We start from the raw sequence: 6,071 nt of genomic DNA on the forward strand, positions 1-6,071 counted from the left end.
GCCTTGTATGACACGTATGTTTCTGAGTATGGGTTCCTATATTTTGTGTGTGTGGGTGCTTGCTCATGCCCTTTGAGGGTGTGTTTACTTGGTTGGGTGAATAGGCTGGGTCTTTGTGCCAGTGTGTTGAGGTCTCTGCTTGTGGGTCAAAGTCTGTGCTTGTGTACCTGCTGGGGGCGTGTCTGGTTTGGGAGGAGATGTGTGTGTACACATGCCTATCAGCTGAACCTGGGATGTCTCTGGTATGCAGCCCACTGGTGCAGGCAGGACATTTCCTCCTGCTTGAGGAATTGCAGCATGGCCTGTTGTCCCTCTCAGGGAGATCACCAAAGGAGAGATTGGAAGGAGCACCCAAACTGGATTCCCCCAAGAAACTTGCCTTGGGCCTCAGAGGTATAGTCCACTGAATGGTTAAGCCTGCGTTCAAATGCTGTGTGACCTTATGCAAGTTTCATAACCTCTCTGTAACTCGGTTTCCTCATTTTCTTTAAAACAAAGATAATGGTTGTATCTACCTCACTTGTAGAAGATTAAGTAAGTAAATGTGGGCTGGGTACAGTGGCTCACCCACCTAATCCTAGCACTCTGGGAGGCTGAGGCAGGTGGATTATTTGAGCTCAGAAGTTCAAGACCAGCCTGAGTGAGAGAGTGAGATGCCCTCATTTTAGAAATAGAAAAACTAGCTAGGTGTTGTGGTGGGCACCTATAGTCCCTGCTACTTGAGAGGCTGAGGAAGGAGGATCACTTGAGCCCAAGAGTTTGAGGTTACTGTGAACTATAACGCCATGACACTCTAGCCTGGGGCAACAGAGTGAGAGTCTGTCTCAAAAAGATAAATAAGTGAATATGGACTAATCCTAAGTACATAACTACTATAGAAGTATCAGTTATCACCATGCTCCTCCCCACTTTCTAAAGTCTTAGGACCTGGTTGTGGGTCAGCTTCCACCTTGCTCCCTATGTGACCTTGGGCGAATTCCTCATCTACTCTGGGCCTCGGGTTCCCCTTGTAAAGGCAAGGGCTATACCAAATAACCTCTCAGGTCCCTAAACCCTATTTCCATGGCTCAGTTTGTGTGCTGCTTCCTAGGCAATGTGGGGCCCCACCCAGACTACTGTGCCTGCAGAAAGCCTCCCCCACTTTCTCTGTTTTCTCTTATGCCAGGAAAAGGACAGATGGAGAAATTTAATTTACATTGGTATGCTTATGATAATGGCCACTTAGTGTCATGGTCAGAGTGCCAGCTCTGGAGCCAGATAGCAGTTTAGAATCTGGCTTCTCTCTGCTGTGACCTTGGGTGTCTGTTCCTGCTCCCTCTTCTGGAAATTTGGGGTGATATTCATACCCCCCTCAGCACATAGGATAACTATGTGTCACTGTGGCTGGGCCACAGTGTCCTAACATTGATCAGGTGTCATTCTGAGTGTTTTTGTGAAGGTAGTGTTTGGATGAGATGAATGTTTAAATCAGTGGACTTCAAGTAAAGCAGATGACCCTCCATAATGTGGCTAGCCCTATCCAATCTGCTGCAGGCCTTAATACAACAAAGGCTGACTTTCCCTAGCATGAGGGGCTTCTGCTGGCGGCCTGTCTCTGGACTCAACTGCAACTCTTTCCCTGCTCTCCAGACTGCCAGCCTCCCCATCAGATTTTGGACTCACCAAGCCTCCATAATTGCATGAGCCAATTCCTAAAATAAATCTCTCTTTTCGTCCCTATACACATCCTGTTGGCTCTCTCTGGAGAACCTTGATTCGTGTACAACTCATGGTTATGTTGCAGGAAGACGAGGCCCAATGGAGAGAAAAAGTACCCCAACACCATGTTTATAAGAGGAAGGGCTTTACTCACCAGCCGGGAGCTTACGGCATATAAGAATTCCAAATGGCCGTGCTCCCCTACTGACTTGGTCTTTCCCTTTTTATTGACAGTCAAAAAGTTCCACCCCACAGGTACCCTTCTTATTGGCCAGTTTGAATCAAGCAGGAGATGCTATTCCAGCCCCTACAGAACTACAGGATTTCATAGAACTTGGACATTTCCAAGTTCCAGGAAGTTAAGCTTACGAATTCCCAAGAGCTGAGTCACCATGGAGAGGACCCTGCAGGTGTATCCTTGTGGGTCTTCTTGAGAAAACCTGTTCTAGATCAACCTTCTCAGGTATCCTCTCAGTTATAATGATGATCAGATAAATTAATATATGTAAGCATGCATAGAACGCTGCCTGGAACGTGGAAAACTCTCTGTAAATACCAGCTGCTGTTATTGAATGAGCATCTACTATGTGCTACGAACGTTACATGTTTCCTCATCTACTGCTCAGAGCCACACTGCATGGTAGGTGCAGATGAGACCCTGGGGCCCTGAGAGGGTGAGTGCCCACAATTCTTGGCAAAGTGCAGATGAGAGTCCACCTTCAGGGCTCTGCACTGCTCTACAACGAACTTCATGAAGCTTTAGGGTCACTCCAGTGAGGGACGTTTGCACAGAGGAAATGGATGCTGTTCCTAGTCCTCACTGTTCACCCTTTAGTCCCCAAGCCCTAGCTCATCCTTGGAGGACCTCTCACTGAGCACCGAGCTTAGACTTGAGGCAAGGCTTAGAGAGGAGGAATCAGCAGAGATAGAAAGGTCTTAGGAACTTTGTGGAGGAAGCAGGACTAGTGACCTTGAAAACTAGAAGGCAGGGTGGTCTCTGTCCTTCCTCCCTCCATTGAACCTGTTCCTTCCCAGCAGCTTCCTATCTGAGGGGTTGGCAACACCCACCCTGTTGGTCAAGCCCAACATCTAGAAGTCATCCTTGACTTCCCTTTCTCTCACTTGCCAACTGGACCTCTAGATCCTTCCACTTCCCCCCACCTCCACCATCACACCTGGTGTTACAGGCACCCAGGAAGATACTGGCTGGCTTCTTACCTAGTCTCTCTGCTTCCGTCTTCAGCCCTCTACCTGCCATTCTGCACACTATAGCTCAGGTGGGCTCTTAAAGAGATAGATCGAATAATGTGCCTTCCTGTTTGAATTCCCCCAGGGATTCCCCAAGGCACCCTGAATGAACTCCTTAAGCTGGCTCACAGAGTGCTGGGTGACAGGGCCCCTGCCTGCCTGCCCACCTGCCCTGGGCTTTGCCCCTCCCCCCCTCCCACCATGTTTCCACTGCACACACCCCTCAGCCACACCCATCATCTTCTGCTCCTCTGGTGCTTCAAACTCATACCTCCCTGCAGGCTTCGTACTCTGTTCTCTGTCCTAGAATGCTCTTTGATCTTTCCCGTGGCTGGCTCCTTAAGGTTTTCCCTTTGTTATCCTCTCAGAGAAGCTGCCCTGATCTGCGTTATCCAAACTATCCCACTTATTCCCTTAACATTACACTCTAGTTACATTGTGTTGTTTCTGCTTCTCTGTCTCCCACCACCTTGAGCAGGGCTGCAGGGCTCACACTAGGGTCCACTTACACTTTTTTTTTTTTGAGACGAGTCTTACTTTGTCACCCCAGTAGAGTGCCACATCACAGCTCACAGCAACCTCAAACTCTTGGGTTCAAGTGATCCTGTTGCCTCAGCCTCCCAAGAAATTGGGACTATAGGCGCCTGCTACAACACTCAGCTATTATTAGACACAGGGTCTCACTCTTGTTCAGGCTAGTCTGTGAGTTCAGGCAGTCCACTCTCCTTGGCCTCCCAGAGTGCTAGGATTACAGGCGTGAGCCACCGAGCCTCACTTGTACTTTTTAATGGGTGGGTGGATAGAAAAATGCATGTGAGTGAATGAACCCTGTGCAGGTCAGGAAAGAAAGGAGATTGTAGCTTCAAATTGGGGATCCTTATCTGGAAAGAGAAGACATTTTTCTGCTTTGGGTACAGAGAGCTGGAGGCTTTGGTACTCCAGAGAGAGCAAATGCACCGGGGTAGAGGGCGGAACTAAGTGACTTATTTGGAGACCAAATACTTCAGCTAGGCTAATTGAACACCAGCTATATTCTAAGCACTGTGTATTGTGTTGAGGTTATAGGAATGTGTCCTGCTGCCCTTGAGGAGTTTTCAGTCTGCTACAGGTTATGAACTATATGTTTAAGAATGTGCTGTTAGATGGAGGAAGAGCAGTCCAGGCCAAGGGCACAACACAAGCAAAGGCCCTGAATTGGGTTCATATTTTGCTCCTCGAGGTACAACAGGAGGCTGTGGCTGGGTGGAGAATGGGGAGGGTAAGGTGGTAGGAGGTGAGAGCAAAGATGTACTGGGTTGGGGGATGAAGTAGCACTGACCAGGTAGGGCCTTGCAGGATACGGGAAGAATTTTGACATTCCCTGAATGAGATGAGGAGCTATGGAAGGGTTCTAAGTAGGGGGGGGGACATGATCTGACTCCCATCATAGAATGATGCAGAGTGACAAGGGAGGAGACAGGTGAGGGATGCTGTTGCTCCAGCGGCAGTGGAGGGACGAGATGCCATCAGGGTGGGCTGTGAGGGAGAGCTTGTGTGGCAGCTGGGAAGCATCTGCATCAGATTGCCTGGGTTCTGCTTCTTGGGTTCACAACTTGCCAGTCGTGTGACCTTGGATACTTTCCTTCACCTGAGCTTGGTTACCTCACCTGTTCTGTTGTTGCGTCAGTCAGGTTCAACTAGAGAAACAATGAGTAGGAGATCTATACTGAGATTTCTTGTTAGAAACTGGCTTACACAACCCTGGGGGCTGGCCAAGAAGGTGCTGGAACAGGCTAGGGCTGCTGTGCACAGGTGAAGTTTCCTCAGGGAAGGCTCAGTCCCGTCCTGAAGGCCTTTTGGCTATTGACTCAGGCCCAACCAGAGTCATTCCCTTACCTATCTTCAACTGATTATGGACTTCAATCACAACTACAAAAATACCTTTCCCAGCAACAGCTAGATTAGTGTGTGGTTACATAACTGGGAACTGTAGCCTACCTGGGTTGACATGCAACACTGACCATCACCCCTGTAAAATGAGGTTGCCACAGCAGCAACCTGGCCTCGCAGGGTTCAGTGAGGCAGCACTCTTAGAGGGCTTTGTACCATGCCTGGCAGTAGGAAGAGCCTGTGTTGTTAGCTGTGCTTGATGCCCCAAGATTGGCACTGCTCCAGCCCAGAGGACCTGGAGCAGACTCCCCAGAGCAGGAGGTTCTCTGCAAAGATCTTTCTAATGGGAGGAGGGGGGCAGCTGTCGGGATCTCACCTAACATGTACAATGTGAGGGTGTTCAGCGTGCCCTCCACTGGTAGTCAACTACAACTTGGACTTTACCTTAGAATTGAAAACAATATAACCTAAAACTTTGTACCTTCATATTAATTTGAAATTTAAAAAAAAGAAGAAAGAAATGAAGGTAAAAGGAAAAGATATTTCTAATGGTTCTCTCATAGTTGTCTGGGAAGCTGCCTTGCTCCAGGGCCTGTGCCTTGGGAGTTTGGAGATGAACCACCAGGGGGCGCGGGCGGCCACAGCCACAGGATAATGGTGGCCCTGGGCTTGTGGCCAAGTAGGGAGCCCAAGACTCCATCCCACCTAGAGCTCCGTGATGGGCTCCAGCTCCTAGATGCAAATGAGATTGCTCAAGAGCACTGCAAGTTTGTTCTCTTAGGCAAGTGTTGATATTCCTCATGAAATCCTGTTTATACTTTTACTCAGAAAAGTGGTGAGCTCAGCCCTGCTTCCATCCTGGTGATCATAAAACCGGATTAGTGGACTGAGTTAAATAAGATCAGCCTTACCACAGTTTTGTTGCAGAGAAGCAATGTTGCTTGGGGTTCAGAGTTTAGATTTTGGCATCAGACAGAGATTGGACCCCAGCACTGTCATTCATTATAATACTATTGTTTCAATTATTGGTAGATTCTGAAAGGAGGGGAATAGTTTATCTTACTTTTGATTGAGAGTAATTGAGAGATTTATTTCCATTCGACGGGCCTGAGAAGAGATCTAGACATAGCCATTGCTGAGTATTCTATTAAGAACGAAGACTCTGGCTCGGCGCCTATAGCTCAACCGGCTAAGGCGCCAGCCACGTACACCTAAGGTGGCAGGTTCGAATCCCCAGCCCGGACCCGCCAAACAAC

General features: G+C 48.6%; 1 protein-coding gene across 2 annotated transcripts in view; it reads left to right on the plus strand.

Annotated features, from left to right (window-relative positions):
* SH3PXD2A (SH3 and PX domains 2A) overlaps window positions 1–6,071 on the plus strand; it is a 240,458-nt gene that overhangs the window by 156,866 nt on the left and 77,521 nt on the right. The gene's annotated exons all lie outside the window — the stretch shown is intronic.

This window comes from Otolemur garnettii, unplaced genomic scaffold (genome assembly GCF_000181295.1).
Source record: "Otolemur garnettii isolate 467f Iridium unplaced genomic scaffold, OtoGar3 scaffold00021, whole genome shotgun sequence".
Classification (NCBI taxonomy): Eukaryota; Metazoa; Chordata; class Mammalia; order Primates; family Galagidae; genus Otolemur; species Otolemur garnettii.